General features: G+C 41.7%; 1 protein-coding gene and 1 long non-coding RNA gene across 7 annotated transcripts in view; one reads left to right on the top strand and one right to left on the bottom strand.

Annotated features, from left to right (window-relative positions):
* The window catches only part of FGGY (FGGY carbohydrate kinase domain containing), a 413,817-nt gene extending 394,011 nt beyond the window's left edge, over positions 1 to 19,806 (bottom strand). For 3 of the 5 annotated variants that reach the window (XM_067726327.1, XM_067726329.1, XM_067726330.1), the window contains exon 1: positions 19,674 to 19,806. The gene's annotated coding sequence lies outside the window, so the exon portion shown is untranslated. Of the gene's footprint in view, positions 1 to 5,367; positions 5,487 to 19,445; positions 19,594 to 19,673 lie in introns of those variants that run through there. The other 2 variants (XM_067726332.1, XM_067726328.1) reach the window with 2 other exon arrangements.
* A 52-nt stretch (positions 19,807 to 19,858) lies between these two features.
* Positions 19,859 to 22,943, top strand: part of LOC137218793 (uncharacterized) — a 121,588-nt gene continuing 118,503 nt past the window's right edge. For both annotated transcript variants that reach the window (XR_010940855.1, XR_010940854.1), the window contains exons 1-2: positions 19,859 to 20,285; positions 20,804 to 20,864. This is a non-coding gene — a long non-coding RNA (uncharacterized lncRNA). The remainder of the gene's footprint in view (positions 20,286 to 20,803; positions 20,865 to 22,943) is intronic.

Raw genomic sequence — 22,943 nt, 5'->3', positions numbered from 1 at the left:
AATGCCCATGGCGCTGAAAAGGAACCTCATCTGCCCAGGCGGCCATTCATTCAAAAAACTATGTACTGAGCACCTATTATGTGCCAACAAGCACTGTAAAAAGTACATACAGCCCCTCTACTCACTACGACTCTACAAGGTGAGACTACTTCTTTTCTTCCAGTTTTATTGAGATATAATTGACATAGAGCACTGTGTAAGTTTAAGGTGTACAGCATAATGATTTGGCTTTCATACATTAAGAAGTGATTATCACAATAAGCTTAGTGAATATCTATCATCTCATAGAGATTTAAAAGTAAAGAAACAGAAAAACAAATTTGTGTGATGAGGTATCTTAGGATTTACTCTCTTAACTTTCATATATAAATACAGCAGTGTTCATTCTATGTATCACGTTGCACATTATATTCCTAGCATTTAGTTATCATATAACCAGAAGTTTGTACCTTTTGACTGCCTTCATCCAATTCCCCTCTCCCCCTGAAGGTGAGTATAGTTAAAAATCTATTTTACAGGTGACTAAGATGAGACGCCAAGAGATATGTAACTTTTCTCTTAATGCTAGGTCCACACACTTAAGAACAGTAAATGCACATTGATGCATTTTATACTGATGGGCAAATAGGTCTCTGAGAAGTTAAAAGATTTAGCCAGCACCACTCAAGAGCAGCCTGGACCCGAGGTCCCACATCTGTCTCATGTCCCTTCCTTTCCTTCTTAGCAGCTTGCGATACAGGTTTGGAGAAGAGGCAAATATACTGCAGCCATGTCAGGAAGTGACTGGGAATTGGGAAGGAGCCTCGAGGGAGACAGGATCAGGAACTTGTTAAACAATCTGTTTTCTTTACAGACCCCTTGCGAGTTACAAGGAAATCTGACCAGAGAACACTCAGGAATTCCTTGGCCTGCACTGCGGCTCTGAGTCCCTCTGGTCAGATTAGCCCCCATGACACAGACATCTCACAGAGGCTTTCATTTTCCAGATTGGCCTTTTAAAGAATAAGAACAAGCCCCCAAGATACCCATGCTGGTGAACATGCTACAACTCCCCAGGTGAGCTCGGGGCGGCCTCAGCGCCCAGGGTCTCATTTCAACCGCAGCAGCGCTCTGCACCCTTCCACTTCAAAAAGGTAATGTTTCCTTGGCAAGGTCACACCTGGGAATTCTAAAATGAAGTCAGCCAGCAGATGTTCCATTACAGCTTCCTGGCTATTTATCCCAATCAAAACCAGCTTTATTACAAGTGATAGCTTCTGACTTGATCACGAAGATTTCCCAAAGGTGTGTGGCCCCCTGTGGTTCACAGGCAGGTGTAGAGGCCAATGGGGAATCTGTAGTTAAGAGCATGTGCTACCTCTGTCTGAGCTTCACAGAGCAACTCCCAGGCTCCAGCCTAAGTGCCTTCTCATCTCCTCGCCCGTATGACCAGTGGCACCAGTTTTCAAACCATGCATTCCTTCAAGCATCCAAAAGGGATATCTTTCCTTCAAGCCATTACTCGGAAAAATTGAAATAAAACAGATCCAAGCAGAGCTGCTCTGTTTGAAGCAAAGATCACCCTTGCCTGGCCCTCTAGCCTGCCCCCAGCAATCGCTCTGCTGGGTCCTTCCTCAGGACTCAGGATGGCTGAAAACCACTGGCTGAGGCCCTCTGCACGGCATCCCAGGCCCTCCAGGAGCTGCCCTCTGCCTGCTGTCCAGCCACATCCACCTCCGTCCTGCCCATTCTCACACCAAGCTCCAGACATCCTGAACCCCTCGCAGGACCGCAGGTGTACCGCACTGCTACGGGACTGTCTCCCCTCGTGCTTCTCTTCCCTTGCTACCTCCCTCCTCTCTTGTGTGCCTGCTGACTTCCATTTCAAGATCCAGCTAAACCACCACCTCTTCAGGAAAGACTGCCTTGCCTCTCTCCACGCCCTGCTGCCACCAGAGTACTGTGCCCCTACTTTCTTTGCCAACTTTTTGAAGACCACTCTGACTGTGAATTTTTTGTTTCTGTGTCCGTCTCCCTTACTGGCCTGAACCTGAAGAAAGGAACTGATTGATTTCTGGATCCCCAGCTCCTACAGTTTCTATATCCCCAAACCAGTACAGTGTCTGGTACATAACTGGTTTTCAATAAATGTTTACGGAATGAACACCTAGATCAGTGAATCCACAGAAAACAAGGATGAACAGGTTCGGGCTTTAATGCTTTAATAGTTGGATTCCTAGGTTTGTACTTATCTGCGCTAGTGTTTTTCCTTGATTCTAATCTCTGTATGCTTCATCCATCCAATTAACAAATATTTATTGGATGCTTACAACTACATTTTATTAATTCGGAGACACTCATTTTTTTCACATTTAGCGTCTTCAAAATTAGTGACTGGGCAACCAATGGCATCTTACGACTGATCAGTAGCATGTTCTTTCCTTCTTAGTGGTACATGAAATAATGATGCATTTTGCAATCAATGACTGATATTCAAAGAAATGCGGATTGTGCCAGGCACCCTGCTAAGAGCTGAGGATACAGTGAAGGACAAAACGGGACAGTGCCATGGCTCAGATCTTCCTCGGTCTCTTTATCTGCAAAGAGGAGGAAGCCTGACCGGGCTCGCTGTTCCACCTCCCCGAACTGACCACATACACATCCTCTTGCTGTACTCGGGGTTCCTTCTCTTAGCTTCCCCCTGTCACCACTTGGAAGGGCCCAGGGATGCTGCTCCCCAACACTGATCCTGACAAGCCAACAACTCTCTGTCCTTGGCTAGAATTGTCCAAGATTATTCTAAACACTGGAGGGAGAAACAAGGGGAAAAACACAGGAAATGAAGAATCTATACAAACATTCTGGATTACACAGACCTGGCCAGCCATCATCCAGGCTTCTCTGTACTCCTGCCAGCGCCAGTGACAAAAGAGTCCCCCAGGGGGCTGGCCCAGCTCCTCAGGCCTGGCTCCCTCACTTTTGACTGTCTTCCTCTACAAGGAATTCCTCATCTTACCACCCACTACCCAGACATCCTGATTTACCTCCAATAAAGTCCAAAGAGGCAGATTTCCACTCTGCAGCTGACTCAGGGCTTCCCCCAGCTCTGGGTTTTGGACCCATCTCTTGGCTAAACAGGAAAGAGCCCATCCTTTGGGAGAACCACCACCACCACCCCACCCCCCGCCCACACACACACACTCGTATGGACAGTGGAGCTTTGCCATTAGACATTAACTCCAGTGCTGCCTGGACCACAGCTGTATCCCCAGTGTTAGCCCAGTGCCTGGCACATAGCACGAACTCACCAAGTCTCTGAGACTCAGTGGACACCTTTAAAACCTATCTTTAGGGAAATAATAAAAGGTACAAATGTACTGTGTATCCGATGCTTTGCTAAGCAGCTTGCTTACATTCTTAATCCACTTTGTATCCTGACATCGACCCCTGAGGATAATTACTGTTATCATCCCCATTTTACTGATGAGGAAAACAAGTCCTAGACTAGTTAATAACTTGCTCCAGTATGTCATATAACTCGCAAGTGATGGCGTTGAGAGCAATCTCATTCCCTCCGGCTCCCAAATCCCTAACCATTCTCAGGATGATATACTGCCTGATACCCTCCATTCAGTAAATGCCCATTTGCCAAGGACTCTGCTAGGTATTCCTGCCTACTCTGTCTACAACCGGCTAACTCAGAACTCAGGCTGACCACCTTCAGAGACTGACCCTTCCTCAACACCAGGTGGCCTCTCTCTGGCAAACTACCCATTTCTAGACCATTTAACTGAGACATCAGTTGGGAAGAGAGTCAAACCCACGGGAACAAGGGCATCTTACCCTCCCTGCACTGTTCGCACAGACCTCCCAGTTCATGTTTTTGTAAGAAATAGATCCTAATTAAATATTTCAAGTTCACCATGTTTCCCATTACTATAGTTTTAAGTGATCTCTTTATGATTGTTTCCACACCTGGACCCTGAAAGAAGGGAAACAAAGAAGTTCAAGCCCTTAGGCAGCTTCCCTGAAACTCAACCCTGTGAGTTATAAAAACTCTGCCAGAGGAGTTTCTGCAACTCAGATTCCTTGTCTCCCCTTTCTGTGCCCTTTGTTCCTGGGTCATAGGTACTCTCGGCTGTGTCCTAGACTCCAAGCTGTATGCCAGTCCCTCTTGGCCTCAAGAAATAAAGTAACTGCAAAGTGGAAAACATTATTCCCTCTTCCAATTTGTTCTTTTTTTAGAAAAGGATTAGGATCCTCCCGCATGCCTGGCACTTTTACACATGTGTTCATATCTTCTGACTGAAACCCAGTCAAGCTGGTAACCCTATCACCATTTTATATGTTGGTGGGATGGGGAAATTTGCCCTTAGTACCACAAACAGCAAACAACAGCAGCACCTGCATTTGAACCCTGGCCTCTTAAGGCAAGTTTAGGGCTCTTTCTACACACCAACCTAAAAGTGAAAACCAAATCCTTCAAAAACTTCTTCAATATCAATATCAACAACAAAGGCAGCAACAACTAGCATTTATTAAGCTCTGCTCTGCAAACCGCCCACCTGATCTTGTGATTTCACTTCACCTTTGTAACAATCCCGTGTGGTTGGCACTATGAGCCCATTTTCCAGTTTAGGAGATTGAGGTTCTCAGCAATAAAGCTATTTAACGTCATAGAGCACAAAACCAGAGGAGCTGAGACTCCAGGCCAGGACGGTATGGCTCCAGAGCCCAATGGATGAATGCTGAGAGTCAGAACATTAGTTCCAATTCATTCATTTCAGTCAAAGATAAATTCTCTAAAAACAAAAACAACTAATAGGGAATATAGGGAGGCTGGTCAGATGGAGAAATAAGGACATAGATTGTGAAGGCCAAGGCAAAGAAAAGCTACAGGGAGAAATTCAAGCTGGCTGCACACACGTCCCGAGCCTTACCTAACTTTTCAGTCTATAGGAGGCTCTGAAGGGCAGAAACAGCCTCCCAGCCAAGTCCCCAGTGCAAGACTGGACTGGCTTTTAGCCCCTGTTCACCATCAAAAGACTGCTCTGATGGTAAATATGTATGCGGTTCATTAAATAATAGCCTTTACAAATATTATTAGAAATGTGCCACAGAAAACCAGAGGCTTCATGGCTGATTCTTTAACAAACATGCAAGCTGCTCAAAGGCAACGTGAGAAAAGGAAAGAGGGTCACAGACAAGGGAGGCTGTTCTCTGCACAACTATCCCAGAGATTCTAAGGGGTCATGCTCAAATACCAGTGCTGAAAACCAACCTCCGGGGATTGTTCTCTTGTATTTTCCTCCTTCTCTTCCCCTAAGTGACCAAAGACCGGTAACAATGTTTCCTAAGACTACAAGGCTCCAAAGTGGATGAGCTTACCTGCAGTCCTATTTCTCAAAGGGCTACTCCTCCAGGACTGACGTGGAAACAGTGTCTGCACATACAGCGTCCCAGGGACCTGGGAGGGAGCTCAATATCCTCTCTTGACTTTGATCTTTGGTCTTGGCTGGGAGCTCAAGTACACGAGACCCACACAAGTTTTTTCTTTTATTTAGTTATATTGCAATCAGGGGGTTGGTAGGTTTGGGAAGAAAAAGGTAAGCAATGAGTACACTGGTCAACTTTAGTCTCCTTGACAGAAGGAACTAAATACCACTTTAAACAATGCACACATGCTCTAAGATGGAGAGAAAGTTCGGGATGGGAAGGAAAGCGCTAATCTGGCAATAATATCTGGTTCTCCACTGGCTTTACCAAAAATACTCATGGGAGAAAATGTACAGCTTCTTGACAGGTACTTCTCTGAAAGTGAAAGGCTGTCTCCTGCAGCTCCAATCTCATTGTATTCTTTGAACAATGAACTAGGATTGTATAACCGAAGTGCCCAGCACAGTGCCTGATATATGGTACATGCTCAGTAAACGGCAGCAACTATTAGGACTATTAACATGTGCCAACCTTCCCTTTTCACCATCAAATCACCTCTGGACATCTGCAATTACTTAATATGCATGATCTATACCTAGGTATTCTCACCATGTCTAACAGCTCAAATTCCAGTAAACAAATGTTAAGTGCTTTTTCTGTGCCAGGACACTAGGAATAGGAAGCTGAAAAATATATCATTTCTGATTTTAAAGAGCTGACAATTTAATGTAAGAAGCTGGTTTTTGAAAGTCAAATGGTGATGCCTCAAGTTATGCCTTGTTGATGTACTTCAAGCTCAACCTAATGCACCTGGTAATATTACACATGGCAGTAAGCTGGCTCCAGATTGCCATCGGAATCTCAGCTATACTCTTGAAGCCAAGCATCTTATTCCAACTCCACCTTTCTCTGCAGAATACAGAGACGTTAGCTGGTAAAAGAAGCACCAGTTTATTGTTTTCATCACTGTTCCAATCATTGGATCAGAAACCCAGTATTTTTCAGGATGTTGAGGATCTTCATGCTTTGGACTGAGCCCATTTTTAAAGACAAATACGCGGTGACTGGGGGAGGGATGTGTTATTAAATCAGACAGAAGAACGGCTGGCTGTCCTTTTAAATGCAAAGATGGATTCCAACAGGCAGAAAAGGCAAAACTCCCCAAATCCTCATGCCCGCCTCACAATGTGGCAGCCACAGGGATCAACTCTGAGGCAGCCCTGGATGGTAGCCAAAACCCACCACCCTCCAAGAGCCACACAGGCAACAGCACAACAGCTGACGCAAAGAAAACACAAACCCCAACCATGTTGAGGCCAAATGCACAGTATAGGCCCTAACGAAATCATGGATGGAAAATCTGACGCATCAAAGGACATCCCCAAACTCCAAAAACAAACACCACCTCAAAGCAGATTAAACTTTGAGTCTCCCATGTCCCCTTCCATAAAACCTTGCTTACGCTCTCTTCTCTTCAATACTTGTGAGCCAATAAAGCAGCTCCTGACTTGTTAAAATGCCTTCCAAGCCCTTTAATAGCCCTTCCAAGCTATTCTCTTTGCAGAGAAAGGGAGAGGGGGGCCCACATTTATGACACCCACCCTTCCCTCATTTACAGGGGAGGACACTCAAATCCTGAGAGGAGTGATACCCGGTGGATGGTCACGCCGCCTGGAGAGGAAGAAGGCTGTACTCAAATTCAGGTTTGCCTAAGCCAGAGCAGGACTCTTATCCATCCCTGAAATGACTTGGCTTTCCTTCCCTAACCAAGCTGCTTTCATCCTGGACACACTCAGAACACAATTACAAGTCTGTTCATCCTGTGAAAACTTCTCAGACACTCAACCATCAGAAACGCCCCCTCCATGCTCTGATTAATAACCACCACCTATGTCACTATAAATGCTACTGTGAGAAACATTAGATATTAACTGAGAATGTTCTGGCCCCCTACTTCCTTCTACCTGGAGACAAGCACAGCGTGTGTCATGCAGTAATAGGGGAATTCCTGGGATGTGAGGGAGGGAGAAATTATTAATGTATAAAATAGTCAAATACCTTTTGAAATAAAAAGCCTCTAAAAACTCTCCGTCCCTGGAGAGTTCTAGAAGCACCATCAGCAAGCCTCTCTTGTGTGTAAAGCACTGCACCCCTTCCCAGGTCAATCATCCTCCTTGACCCAGAGCCCCATTCCCACAGACACATGCACGGAGGGGAGAAGAAAGATGGGGTCTATCTTTCACAAACCCAATTCACAGCCTGAGTTCACTAAAAGCCAAAGCCTGAATCTGACGGCCTCTTACTCTCATGCCAGGACCCTGGAAGCAGAAAAGTGGCAGAACAGACACACAGAGAGCCAGGGCTGGTGTCCTGATTCTAAATGCAAAGTTATTATAGTTTAACCCCATAAGCCAATGACAAAGCTATGCACATAACAGGGAAAATTACAGGCAAACTTAGTGATTTTTTATTGTTAAGTGGACTCTTCTTTGTAACACATGAATTCCTACCTCTCTTGGAGTTCTGAACAATTTGTTAAATATATATGTAGTTTATCTCCCTCTTTTACTTTCTTCTCCAAGAGGCTGCTGTTGATTTGTTGACATAATTAACTATAAAATAATATTCTACAGAACTAATCAGACCTTCAAAGCAATATCATTAGCATATTGGCCCAAATCCACAGCTTTTCTCAGAAAGTCACTCAAATAAAAACAACAGAAGAACCCACCAACCTTGATGACTGCTGTCAGATGTCAGTAAATTCAGGAAGGGCTCAGGGCAGTACAGTATTAGGTAGAGCAACAAAACCCAGTCCCTGCATGATCTTGCAAAATTCCTCCCTTGAAGACAGCGCCCAGCCTGAGGCTGGCTGAGGCCTCTGGTCTAGTCTTGTGTTTACCTGTTTATCAAGAATGGCCAGGTGGCTTCAAGGCCCAGGGTGAAAGGCCTAAAGAATGAGTTACTGGAAGATTATTGGACAGCTTGCCCCTCCAGAAACACGCCCTGTTAAAATTGCCAAGAGCTACACCGTAAGCTTAAACACCATCAGTACTGCCTCTGCCCAAAGTAAGGCCCAAGTTCTTTCTTTGGCCCACAAGGCCCTCAAAGCTACGGCTCTGCCTGTGCCTCTCACCTTACCTCCCTGCCTCCTCCCTGACTGCAACCCCTGAGGCTCCAACTCTACAAAGCTACTAGCAGTCCCTCAAATGAAGGTTTGGTGCCTCTGTTCATACTGTTCTCTCCTCCTTGTGATGGAGGAAATAAAAACTTGCAGTTCACAGAAAAAGACATACAATGCATACATGTCAGCCTCACAAATAATGGAGGGAAATGCAAATCCAAAGAATACTGAGATATAATTGTACACCTTAAAAAATGGGAAGAAAATGAAAATGCTAGTACCCGTCGTTGGCAAGAGTTTGGGGAAAAAGGCAGTTTCAGACACTTTTAGTGGGAGAATAATTGGTTCAACCTCCTTTCTGTTTTCAAAATCTACCCTTTTACCCAAGAGTTGAACTTCTAAGCATTTAAGATTGGCTCATCTAAAAGATGTATACAAAAATGTCCATTTCAACTTTCTTTTTTTTAAAGGCAAGGGCACACTCACAAAAACCCTGGAAACAAATTCAATGTTTATTTATAGGGGAATTGCTAAAACTGATACAGAAGCAGCTATTAAAAACAATGAAAAGCTAAAGAAAATTGCTAATTATATTTTATTAAGTAAAAATGCAAGTTCTTAGACACCATAGTATGAACGCATTTGTATTAACTCTGTAAAGAGGAAAAGCAACAGTGGTTCTCAAACTGTGATCTCCAGAGGAGCAGCAACAGCATCGCCAGGGAACATGTTAGAAATGCAAATTCTCAGGCTCCAGCGCAGATCTACTGATTCAGAAACTCTGGGGAGTGCGGCTCACATCTGCCAGGCTACCCTGACAGATGCTAAAGTTTGAGAACCACTGTATTGTATAAGGACCTAACATACAAAACTTCAGGAAGAATATGCAAAAGCCTGCTTACTGCAGTGACATCTAGGGAAAAGAAATGCGGTGGAAGCTTGAAGGGCAATTTTTAACTTCCCCTCTCTGTGCTGTTTGAATTTTCACAATACGCAGCTAGTACTATAATAAGAAGAAGGATCCTCGTACTGAGTTGAATTCTACTTTATATGGCTTCCACCCTCTAGTCCTCATTTTTATCCCACGGGATCAGCCACCTAACCTCCTTTGGGTGAGCTATCCCTTCAAACGTTTTAAGATGACTCTCACGACCTCCTGAGTTTTCTTTCCTCTTTGCTATATACTTTTAGCTCCTATAACCCCTCCATGCCGTGGCTTTTCCTAAAATAAAGAGGGAGGAAGAAGGGATACGGGGCACTTGGTACATTTAACAAGAATGATCTTCAGATACCCATGTTCCCACATGATGCTGTGTGGAGATGAGGGAAGCTGGGCTAGTAGCCCACCGTGAGCACACAGCAGGTCTTCTCTACCTTCCTGGAGGCCCCCTAGATGCAACACATGTTGGGACAAATCAGTAGCCCATCCAGCCCAATACCCAATCTCGGACACTAACATCAGAACAACTTGTTCAGGAGAAAAGGGAAGGGGACCTGGGGTGTCTTCACAAAGTCCCTTTGAAGGTGGGCTTTGAGGTAGCCCTCTTCAAATACCCTACTCTTCCTTTAATAGGTCCCTAGAAATCAGTGTTATCTATTAATATGTCCTGTCAATAGGTACCTTCACATGAATCGCAATGTTTCTCAAACTCATATTTTGTACCAACCCTCGTCTTGGATCAACAGATTTTGCGTGAGCATTTTCTCTCTTCCAGGACTGGTACTAGTGACTTAGTAGACAGCTTTGCTGATCCTCCCAACAACTTTGGAGGGTCCACAACCCAGAGATGGGGTAACTAAGGTTCTGTGCATTTAGGTCACTTGCCCAATGTCACAGAGTCGGTAAAAAACAGAGAGGGTCTTCAACCCCATGCTCTGTCCACTATGTCACATGATGATTTAAAACAGCCGACCAATAGCCACACTCTAATGTCAGAGTTGGCCACATAATTCTACAATCCCAGAATTTGGTAAACTACATTGAGTTTGGTGTATATAAATCACGCTTGATTTTATAATTTGCCTTCTCAACTTTCATCCCCCATAGCCGACCAGAAACTGAGTCCTTTCTTAATCTCTTCATCCCATGGCCAGTGTAGCAGAATTCAGGATACTCAGCCCTCAGCCTGGTCTGCAACAGATTTCAGTGTAACTCAGCCCAAAATCCAGATTGCCCAAGGGACTGGCAACACAGACATTTAGCCTGAATGATTTCTACTTTATTTTTCCACTCTGCCTAAACCCAGCCCACACACACAGCACTGCATATGTACCTGCTGTATGAACTCTGCTTCATTTTGTCATCCATGTTGTTAAGAACTTTCTAAATAATTTAAGTTGATGAAGGGGTTATAGGACCTCCAGGGTCCTATATAAATCCCTTCCTCATAACCTCAAATAGTCCCTTTTAAAATTTTCTTCAAAAATTCCAGTTGAGGACCTCCACTTCTAGCCAAGATGGAGTAACAGGCACCATATTTACCTTCCCACCTAAAACAACTAAAATAATGAATACAGGAAACAAAGGTTCTCAGGACACTGGACATCAGGCAAAAAACTACAGTAATCTCAAAGAGATGGGGAAAAAATGAGGTATCCTAAAACTGCTCAAGCTTAATGCCTGGGACAGAGGACACAGAAGAGGAAATCCATACCAAGCCCTGCAGTTTCCCGAATTGAGGAGCCAGAGCTAGAGATCTAAGTAGAACAAGGAGGCTAGAATTCTTGGGGCAAAGTACAAGACAGGAGAGAGATGCACAGGAGGATGTGCTCCTGAAGTATTCAGGAGAGTACCAATCACTGTATGTATGTGAGGAAACTATCTGAGCCAGAAGCACTCAAAAGGATCACAGAGAACAATCAGTGGATTTCACACAGGGCCATGAATAGTGCCTATTCAGACCAGCCAGTGTGGAAAACCTCATAATTAACAGGGCATGGGGTAGAGTACACAGAAGGGTTTTACCTCAGCAGTGAAGAAGAATTAGCCCTACTCAACATAGCTTAAAGCAAGACTCAAAAGGATAGAACTGTTTCCAAATAACTTACTCATGCCCCAAAACAAAGCTCAAGTGTATTTATAGAAATACAAAAAATATCTAGCACTGAAAAGGGTAAAATACATAATGTCTGATATTCAACCAAAAATTACCAGGCATGCAGAGAAGCAGGAAAATACTACTAAAATGAGAAACATCAGTGGACACTGACCTAGAATTGACACATTTGATAGAACTAGTAGACACATATTAAAACAGCTATCATACCTGAATTTCATATGTTCAAAAAGCTAAAGGAAAGAGTGAACTTAAAAGTTCACACATGCAAGATTTCAAAAAAGACTCAAGTTGAAATTCTAGAAATGAAAACTAAAATGTTTGAGATGAAAAGTTAACTATATGAGATTAGATAACACAGAAGATTAGTAACCTTCAAGACACAGTAATAGAAGCTATCTAAAATATAACAAAGAGAAAAAAGATTTTGAAAAAATAAACAGAGCATCAGTGAGCTGTGGAAAATGTCAAGTGGCCTAATATATGTGAAATGGGAATACCTGAAAGAGAGAACAAAGAAGGGACCAGGAGAAATATATGAGACACAATGGACACAAATTTTCCAAATCTGATGAAAACTATAAACCCATATAATCACGAATATCAATGAACCCCAAGCACAAGAAATATAAAGAAAACTAAACCAAGAAACATCATAATTAAATTGTTCAAAACCAATGATAAAGAGAAAAACTTAAAAGCAGTCAGGGTGGGGGGTGGCAGATTATGCAACAAAGAAAAATAACCCGTGAGAATGACAATGGATTTCTTATCAGAAATAATGCAAGCTATGAGACAGTAGAGCAAGATCTTTGAAGGACTAAAAGAAAAAAACTTTATATCTAGAATTCTTTACGCTGTGAAAAAATCTTTCAGAACTAAACCTGAAATAAAGACTTTATCAGACATACCAAAAATGACATACCAAAATTCACCACCAGCAGAACTGCACCACAAGAAGTGGGGAAAAATAATATCACATGGAAATCTGGATCCATAAAATGCAAGGAAGAGCATAAAGGTAACTATGTGGTACATATAAAGACTTCTAAATACTTTTTGAATGTCTTAAAAAGAGAGTTGCTTAAAACTAAAATAATAACCATGTATTGTGGGGTTTAAAACATATATGGAAGTAAAATATACAACATGAAATAGCAGTAGCACAAAGGCTATGAGACAAGAATTAGAAATACATTGTTATATGGTTTTACATTACATATGAAGTGGTATAATACCACTTGAAAGTTGACTCTGATAAATTAAAGATGTACACTATAAACCTTAAAGCAACCACTAAAATAATATCTGGAAAAAGGATATGCCTAATTAGCCAATAAAGGGGGAAAATGGAATTTAAAAAAATTAATCTAAAAGAAGACAAAAAAAGAGAGAAAAGAGACCAAGAAACAGATGGAACAAACAGAAAAAAAAAGCAAGATGATATGTTTAAAACAAACCATATGAATTGCATTATATATAGTCTAAACACCCTAATTAAAAAGCAGAGATTGTTAGGCCTTGCTTTGTTACCCAGTCTAACTATATGCTGCCTAAAAGAAGCCCACTTTAAATATAAGGAGACAAATAGGTTAAAAAGCAGAAGGAAGAAAAGATATACCATAAAAGAGCAATCAAAAGAAAGCTGAAGTTTGCTGTATTAACATAACATTAAGTAGATTTTAAAGCAAAAATATTATCAGGAATAATGATTAAGTAGCTATCAGAGCAAAACATATCATCAGAAATTATGAAATAATAAAGGGGATGATTCACCAAGATGACCTAAAAATCCTAAATATTAATGCACATGATAACAGAGCATCAGAATACATAAAGCAAAATCTGATAGAACTGCAAGGAGAAATGCATATGTCTACAATTATCATGAGAGAATTAAATATGTCACTCAATAATTGTTAGAACAGATAGACAGAAAATCAGCAAGTATATAAAACATTAAGAGTAGTCAATGAAGCTGCCTAATTGACATGTAAAAAGCACTCTACCCAACAGGAGGAGACTACACATTCTTTTCAAGTGTACGCGGAACATTTACCAAGACAGACGTTCTGAGCCATGAAACAAGTCTCAAAAAGTTAAAAGGATTCAAGTCATACAAAGTACTCTCTGTGACTACAGCGGAATTAAAAGTCAATAATAGTTAGCTATGTGGAACATCCTCAAATATTTGGAAACTGAATAACACACTTCTATATAACCATAGGTCAAACAGACATTAAAAACAACTAGAAAGTATATTCACTGAATGAAAATAAAAACAGCAAAAGTTGTGGGATGCAGTTGAAGCAATACTTAGAAATTTACAGCATCAAATGCCTATCTTAGAAAAGTCTCAAGTAAATGACCTTAATTTCCACCTTAATAAATTAGAAAGAAATGAGTAAGAGGAGCCCAAAGTTAACAGAAGAAAGGAAATAATAAATTTTAGAGCAGAAATCAGTAAGTTAAAAAAGAAAAGGAAAACAATAAAGAAAATAAATGAAACCAAAAGCTGGTTCTTTGAGATGATCAATAATATTAATAAATTTCTGGCCAGAATGATCAAGAAAATAAAGAGAAAAGAGACAAATAACCAGTCTTAGGAATGAGGAGATGAAATTACAACAGATTCTATAAATATTAAAATGATAATAAGGGGATATTATGAGCAACTTAGATGATATGTACAAATTCCTTGAAATACACAAACTATCAAACCTCATTCAAGGAGAAACAGATAATCTGAATAGTCCTATATTATTAAATCAGTTGACTTCTCCTTCTCCCCCATAAAAAAACTCCAAGCCCAATGGCTTCACTGATGAATTCTACTAGATATTTTAGAAAAGAAATAATGGCAATTCTACACAAATTCTTACAGAAAACTGAAAAGAAGGAAATACTTGCCTGTTCATTCTATGAGGCCAGAATTATCTTGATAACAAAACTTAAAATACAAGGAAAGAAACTATATCAATACCCATCATTAACACAGATGCAAATATTCTTAAAATTTTAGCAAATAGAACAGAATCCAACAAAATATAAAAAGGATAATATAGGTCCTGGGATTTATCTCAGGAATACAAAGTTAATTTAACATTCCCCCCCCAAAAAATGAATGTAATTAATCATATTAAGACTCTGAAAAATTATGATCTCAATAGTTACAGAAAAAAGCAACTGACAAAATGCAATACCCATTCTTCATTTAAAAAAAAACAAAGAAAAAAACGTTTCAGCAAAGATGGAATAGAATGGAACTTCCTAAAACCCTTTCAGCAAAGATGGAATAGAATGGAACCTCCTAAACCTGATAAAGAGCTTCTACAAAAAATATACAATTAACATCATAAATCATAATGCTGAAGATATGAATGCTTTTCCCTAAGCTCAGGAACAAGGCAAGACATTTGCTCTCATCACTTCTACACAACACTGCGTGGAGATTCTAGCCAGCGCATTATAGCAAGAAAAATAAAAGACATCCTCATTGAAAGGAAAAAGTAAAACTGTCTTTATTCACAGATAACATGATCACATAAAGAATCTGATGGTACCCACAAAAAAGCTATTAGAGCTAATAAGTCAGTTAGCAAGATGGCAGGATACATGATCAATATATAAGTAGTAACAAACAATTGAAAGTTGAAATCTAAGAAGACAATACTGTTTACAATAGCGTCAAAAAATGTGAAATACCTACAGATAACCTGACAAAGACCCATCTACTGAAAGCTAAAAGACACTGCTGAGAGAAATTAAGGAAGACCTAAATAAATGAACAGATATACTGTGTCCATGGGTCAGAAAACTCAATATTTAAGAAGTCAATTCTCTCCCCAAACTAATGTATAAATTAAATGAAGTTCCAATTCAAATCTCAACAGGCCTTTATTTTGAATCTGACAAAATGACTGTAAAATGGAAATGTAACAGATGCAAAATAACCAATATAACTTTTAAAAAGAACAAAGTTGAAGGACTTATACTACCTGATTTTAATACTTATTACAAAACTACAGTCATCAAAACTAAGTGGTACTAGCATTAAAACAGACAAAGAAATCAATGGAACAAAATAAAACATCCAAAAATGGGCCCACATATACAAATGGTAAATTGATTCTGATCAAAGGTACAAAGACAATTCAATGGAGAAAGGATAGATTTTTTAGCAAATGGTGCTGGAATAACTGATACCATATGAAAAAAAAAAACTTTGTCCACATCTGGTCCTACAGGTTAACATGAAATGGATCCTGGATTTAATGTAAAATAAAAAACAATAAAGCTTCTTAAAAGAAAAATGGGAGAAAATATTTGAGATCTCAGGCTAGGCATGATTTCTAAGATACCAAAACCATGATCCATAAAGGAATAAATTGATAAAATTTACATTATCAAAATTACAAATTGATAAATTAGACTTCAGCAAAATTAAGAACTCTGCTTTTCAAAAGACACTGCTAAGAAAATGAAACTATAAGCCACGAAATGGGATAAAATATTTGCAAATCACAGCTGTGATAAAGAACTTATTAATGAGAATATATATAAAAACCTCTTGGGCTTCCCTGGTGGCGCAGTGGTTGAGAGTCCGCCTGCCGATGCAGTGGACACGGGTTTGTGCCCCGGTGCGGGAAGATCCCACGTGCCGCGGAGCGGCTAGGCCCGTGAGCCATGGCCGCGGAGCCTGAGCGTCCGGAGCCTGTGCTCCGCAACGGGCAAGGCCACAACAGTGAAAGGCCCGCATACCGCAAAAAACAACAACAAAAAAAACCTCTTGAAAGTCAACAAGGAAACAAACAGCCCATTTTTAAAAAGTGGACAAAAGAAATAAACACTTCAGCCAAGAAGATATATGAAATATACACAGGGAAATAAGCAACATGATAAGAAGTTTGAAATTATTAGTCATCAGGGAAGTGCACAATACAACCCCATGAGAGGATTCCACATTATTAGAATAGCTAAAATTTAAAAGAGTGATCACACCAGTTGGAGCAACTGGAATCACTTTGAAATACGGTTTGGCTGTTTCTTAAGTTAAATATACACCTACCATGTGAACTAGCTGTTCCACTTTTAAGTATTTAACTAATAGAAATGAAGGCTGTACAAAGACATTTATACAAATATGGACACCGGCTTTATTTGTAGTAGCCAAAAAGCAGCAAATAATCCAAATGTCCATCAATGGGTTAGTGGATAAACTAAATATGGTATAGTTGTACTCAGAAAAAAAAAAAAAAACACTATGTATGCACACATAACCTGGATAAACTCAAGAGGATTATGCTAAGGAAAAGCCACCGCACACAAAAGATACATATTGTATGACCCCACAGATAAAATCCTAAAAGAGTTTAAATAGTGACAGAAACAACTCACTGGTTCTTGGAGGGATTAGAAAGGGGTATGAGCAATCTTTGGGGGTATTAGAAATGTTCTTTATCTTGACTGTAATGATGGTTTCATGGATAAATACATACGTTGAAACTTCTCAAATTAGACACTTTATATATGTACAGTTTACTGTATGTCACGTATACCTCAATAAAGCTGTTGAAAAATATCCTAGTGGGGAATGCCTTTTCTTTCCTGTGGTACCTTGACTGCTACATCCTTTCTTCATCCCCGACATTCAATCAGTAATTAATTCCTAACCATTCTATTCTAATCTCTCTCCTCTAGTCACATAGCTACTACACTAACCCATCTCTCACCTGCATTATAATAGCCTCTCTCCAATCTTCACCACTCCAATTCATTCTCCACCCTGCAGCCAGAATTAACTTTCTAAAACACAAATCTGACAGTGTCACTTCAATAGCTGCTGCTTGCTCTGGAGATGCATTTCAAACTCTCTTAACCTGATTCACCTGACCTTCCCTGATCTGGGCTTTTCACTCTCCCGAACCTCCTTTCTGGTGATTTCCCCTTACCCTTTCCAGTCTGCCCATACTAATCAACAATGCACCAGACTTGCATAGCTTTGCCCATGCTGTTCCAAGTCAGATAATCCCCTTTCCTCTTTCTCCAACCCAATCACACCGATGCTTTGCAACTCAACTTGGGTATTAACTCCTCTGAGAAGTTTTCAATAAAAGCCTATATTGGGCCATTTGGACTTCTCTCAACTCCTGAGAATTTTTTTTTTTAATTTTTATTGGAGTATACTTGATTTACAACGTTATGTTAGTTTCAAGTGTACAGCAAAGTGAATCAGTTCTACATATACATCTATCCACTCTTTTTTTAGATTCTTTTCCCATACAGCCCATTAGAGAGGAGAATCTTCTTCTACCTTGCTACAGCACTAAGCTCACTATCATATAATCTCCCTTGCCAGACTAGACAGAAGCAGACTGGATGAAAGCTTGAAAGCAAAGACCAAGTCTTGTTCATCCTTGCTTTCCCAGAGCCTACCACAATGCCAGGCCAAGAACACATTCCCAAATTAGTGAACAAACGAATGAACAAGAGCTGGTTTGGATGACCGCCTCTTACATCCGCTGGGTTGACTCTAAATTCCACATTATAAAAATATGCGCAGGTAAGAGGTTGAATAATCTCTGTAGTACACTCTGGTAAAATAATTATTTCAAATACTTTGCGTGGGGGGGCGGTGGTCCCACTCCGGCCGTGAGCTTAAGGGCAGGATTCACTACCTCAAACTGTTTTCAGAACCAGCTGGTAATTGACTGTGATTTGAACCAAGTGAAAGGTTAGGGAAAGAGAACCAGATTCCAGGAAAAGACAAGGCCCACAGTAAAAATTAACACAGCCTGGAAGAAGGCTCAGTCTCCTCCCAGTAAACTTCTTAATTTCATCCAGAAAGACACAGATCTCCACCCTCTGGGTTACTCCTTTCTCCCAATACACATGTTTTGACTTCCAAATCCAGCAGGGAGGCTCCCAACCTCCCTCCCCCTCAAAATCAATCTCCAGGCCCTTCTCACCCTCTCTGTTCCCTCAATCATCCTTAATAAGAGTTCTTGGAGCCTCCCACCAGGAGGCCCTCCTCAGCTGGCTCCCTCCAAGAGCCAGGCCAGTGGCCACCAAGTCAAAAGCCAACCACAGGACCTCATTAACAGGAGATTCCCAGAAGACCAGGAGGCAGTCAAAAGGCTGGAAGACCCAGCTGGCAACTTAAAAAGTACAATTTCAGGATATGCAGTCGGTGGATCATAGGAAAGAGGGGAAAAGCAAGCAAAACAAAACAAAGCAGAATTCTACCATCTATATACCAGTTACAAACTAAGAGAAGGCTTGCCTTCTTTCTTACTGACTTGTGGTTCAAAAGCATAATCACTCTCTCCCTCCTGATATCCTATTTTAAAAAGTAACCTAATAATGACTGCTCTTCCCTATCTTGGAAATGACTTGACTTTTTAATTTAGAGACAAAATTAGTTAAGACATGAGAAGTGCTTTAGTGGAAAATAGCCAATGATTAGGGGAATTCACCATTTTGCATCTTGTTCAGCTTAAAAAAAAAGGACTTTAATAAAAATGGACACTCCTAGGCCTTTCCTACCCAGGATAACTGTAGCCAAAGAGCATTATACCATCTAAACTAAACTGCACCTCAAACATTACCATAAGCTGCTGAAAGCTACAAGCAGCACTGGCCTTAAAATGCCTTAGGTAGCCAGACTGGAATTAAAAGGTTCAAAAATGCCTGGGGAAATGTCCCAAAATACGGTGGGAAGGGGGGAGAAAGAAAATTAACATAGTTAACTGGATAGTGATGACAGGGGACCCCGGGTTCCAGACATCTCCTAGGCAGCGTTGGGGATGCAGTAAAGACCCACCCTTCTCTTAAGTGGCCGTACGCCTCACCCAGGAGCGGACACAGTGGACTCAACAAGGTCTCGGGGGCCAACGCACGGCTGGCGTTGGCGTTAAGACTCAGGCGGCCAGAGCAGGAAGAGGAGGCAGCGACTGCGGGAAAGGGGAGGGAGGCTTGGGCCCGGGTGCGCTCTCGAGCTGGAGAATGTGCGCGCTGCGAGCCTGCGCTTTTGCTAAAGCCCCTGATACACACGTGGGACTGGGCGGAGGGTCACTTACTTGTCCAATCTGAAATTACATTTTAGCTAGCGCGGCCCTGCCGATAACCGCGCGGAACCGCACCAAGCCTCGGTTGGGCGGTCCGACCCGCCCTCCGCGCGGCCCCGCCCCCGCCCCCGCCGGCCACGGCCCCTGTAAAACTCGCCCCGATTGGCCCTTTGAACGGGACCCGGGATTGGCCCGCGCCTGCGCCCTGCCGTGGCCTCCTGCGGCGGTCGCCTGTCGGTTGGAGTGGACTGCATCCTCTTCCGGTTTCTTCCCGCCTCCCCGAGGTTTTTGGGTTTTTTTTGTTTTGTTTTTTTTTTTGGTACGTGGGCCTCTCACTGTTTTGGCCTCTCCCGTTACGGAGCACAGGCTCCAGACGCACAGGCTCAGCGGCCATGGCTCACAGGCCTAGCCGCTCCAAGGCATGTGGGATCTTCCCGGACCGGGACACGAACCCGTATCCCTTGCATCGGCAGGCGGACTCTCAACCACTGCGCCACCAGGGAAGGCCTCCCCCGAGCTTTTAAAGGCCTGAAGTGGGCTCTGTCCTCTCAGGCCGAGAGTTTCCTAGTTTGGGGGCTGTTCTCGCAGAACTCACCCACGCAGACTCCCGTCAGCCGCTGTTGGGTATCTGTCCGACGTGTATCCTGTAACTTCGCTTCTCAACCATGCACTGAACACCAAGACTCTTGCAGACAGGTGTTAAAATAAAGAAATTAATAATAATAATATTTATTGAATGCTTACTTTGCATGAGGTCTTGTTCCCGAGATACTTTACGAAAATGTTCTCAACCAATTTTGTGAACAACCTTCTGAAAAGGTGTCATTTTTTAAATGTACAAAACAAATGAACCTCAGCCGCTAAGGAAGTTACAGTCTGGTGGGTCCTGGACACACCTATGTCATTTAATCTTCATGATCCTTACCTTTCCAGTTAGCTAGGTACTATTTGTCCATAGTTTACAGATGCAAAGAGTAGGAAACGTTTTTTAGCTTGTTTTGAGACTCACAATAAGTAACAGGAGGGAAGATTCCAACCTGAGCTCAAACATAAGCCATGTCTATTAAAAAGGCAGGCTCCCAAGCTGATGGGACTGAGATTTGGAAGATAGTTTAAGAAGTCTAAACTCTTTATTTTCCTAGAAAAGGAGACTGAGGTGCAGTAAAAGGAAGTGATTTTCGAAGGACACACTGGTCATGAGAGGTAAGCCTCGGTAATAACTGATTTCACAGAACTGGATATGGGCCATGTGCATGATAGTCACACTGCTATCCTCATAACAACCCCAAATACATGCTCTCATCTTGGTCTTACAGGCGAGGATAGTAGCTCAGTGGGGCTGAGGCCACGTGGTTAGCTGCATCTGCTAGGGGCCCTGGTTTGGGGATGCTGGAGGAAGAAATTTTCCTCTATCCTTCTAGGTTCTTCTGCTGGTCTAAGAATTAAATTGACATTATGAACGGGAGAAAATCAGATGAAAGTTTAATCACGTGTACATGGGAGAGACCCAGCAAAACTGAGTAACTCTGTAAAGACATCTTCCACTAAAGACAAAAAAAGGATGTAGGGGGTAATGGTTTATGTCTTCAAAAGGGAGGAAGGCAGTTTACATGAAGATGGAAAAGCAAATGTTTGGTAAACAAATGTTTGCTGGGTGTGCTAAGACACTGGGACACAGGAATTTTAAAAAAACAAACAAAAAAGCCTTCCTAGATTCCTCTCGGTCTACCATATCTAGTTCATACTATAGTACAATGATAGCTGTCTTCCTGGAAGAGGTCCTCTGTCTACATTCTTTAGGCAGCTAAGGAGGACATCCGAGTTTCTTCCTGAGTCTTTTTGGGCCTTGATTGTTTTCAGCTGTAAATAATTCACGTGCCAAAGAGACATTTTGGGGTGGCAAGTTTTGCTCCTGTACAGGGTCATTTTCTTTCTTCCACACCATGACTGTTCACCTTCATTTCCAACAAATATCCGGAGATCTAACCATGGACTCTTCGGGAATGTAGGAGGTACTAGGATCTGGTTACTTGGCACCTGTGTGAATCATCATGTACAAAAGGAATGATAATATTAAGACCTATTCATCTTACCTTTCCAGAGTATTGTGATGAGTAAATGAGGTAACAAATATGGAAATACTTTGTAAAGTGTTAGATGCTGGCTACGTGTAAGACAGCTTCCAGACCCTCCTCATTGTACCTCAGGAATAGAATAAATGAAATATACTGGTTGCCTTAGGAACTATGGCAGGAGGTCTCATCTTGGCTAAACTTGAATTAATATGGATTTGGTTCCTGGTCTTTATAGATATCTCTGTTACTAGGCATTTTGTATTTGATCTGAGGTTTGTTTCTTCTTATCATCATGCTATCATTAGTGGTAATAGCAGCAACAGCACAGTGGCTGGAGCACCAGCAGCCATCTTGGACCATGAGAGGATTTCAGGAATGAAAGCTACATACAGCAAAGCCCCAGGGTGCAAGGGCTTAAGTTTCTGACACCATGCAGCACCAGACGAACACCCACTGCCCACTTCTACTTGTAAGAAAGAAGCTGCTCTCTTGTGCAAGACACTTTAATTTTGTGTTTTCTGTCCATGGGGCCAAACCTAATCATAACTGATACATATACCTTACCTCACGGAAATCCTACAGCAACTCTATAAGGTGATAGGTGCAGAAACAGACTCAGAGAGTATAAATGATTTTTTCGGTGTCATCCAGCCAAGTGACAGAGGCGTAATTTTGTGGCCCATTCTCATTTTCTTTTAAATGGAAAGAAAATGCCTGTTGTGAATGAATGAATCTATTTTTTTTCCACTTACTTCCATTCTGTTCATTTATTCTAGGAGGTGATAAACTTTTTCTATAAAGGACCAAACAGTAAATATTTTAGACTTTGTGAGTCATACAGTTTCTGTTGCGACTACTCAACTCTGCCTTTGTAGGGCAAAGCAATCATAGATAAAAGTAAACGAGAGGCTATGACTGTGTTTCGATACAACCTTACAAAAGCATACAATGGCCAGTGTGCCTCAGTGGGCCTTAGCTTGCCAACCTCTGATTTATTAGATTCTGATGTCCCATCACAAAAGTGCATTGGAAATACATTATAGGGGGTAGGGGGATTGTGACTTTGCAGGCACCCTCACACAGTTGACCAATATAAAGTCCAGTGTGTGACGGTGAGGTCCAGTAGAAAGAAAGATCCCTAAACTGATAATCATGAGATCTGAGCACTCAGTTCATATCTGCCCTGAAACAGGATCTATATCCTGAA

Source organism: Pseudorca crassidens, chromosome 2, assembly GCF_039906515.1.
Source record: "Pseudorca crassidens isolate mPseCra1 chromosome 2, mPseCra1.hap1, whole genome shotgun sequence".
In the NCBI taxonomy this organism is placed as follows: domain Eukaryota; kingdom Metazoa; phylum Chordata; class Mammalia; order Artiodactyla; family Delphinidae; genus Pseudorca; species Pseudorca crassidens.
Note: the sequence above shows the minus strand (reverse complement) of the source record. Positions and strands in the feature narration are given on the sequence as shown.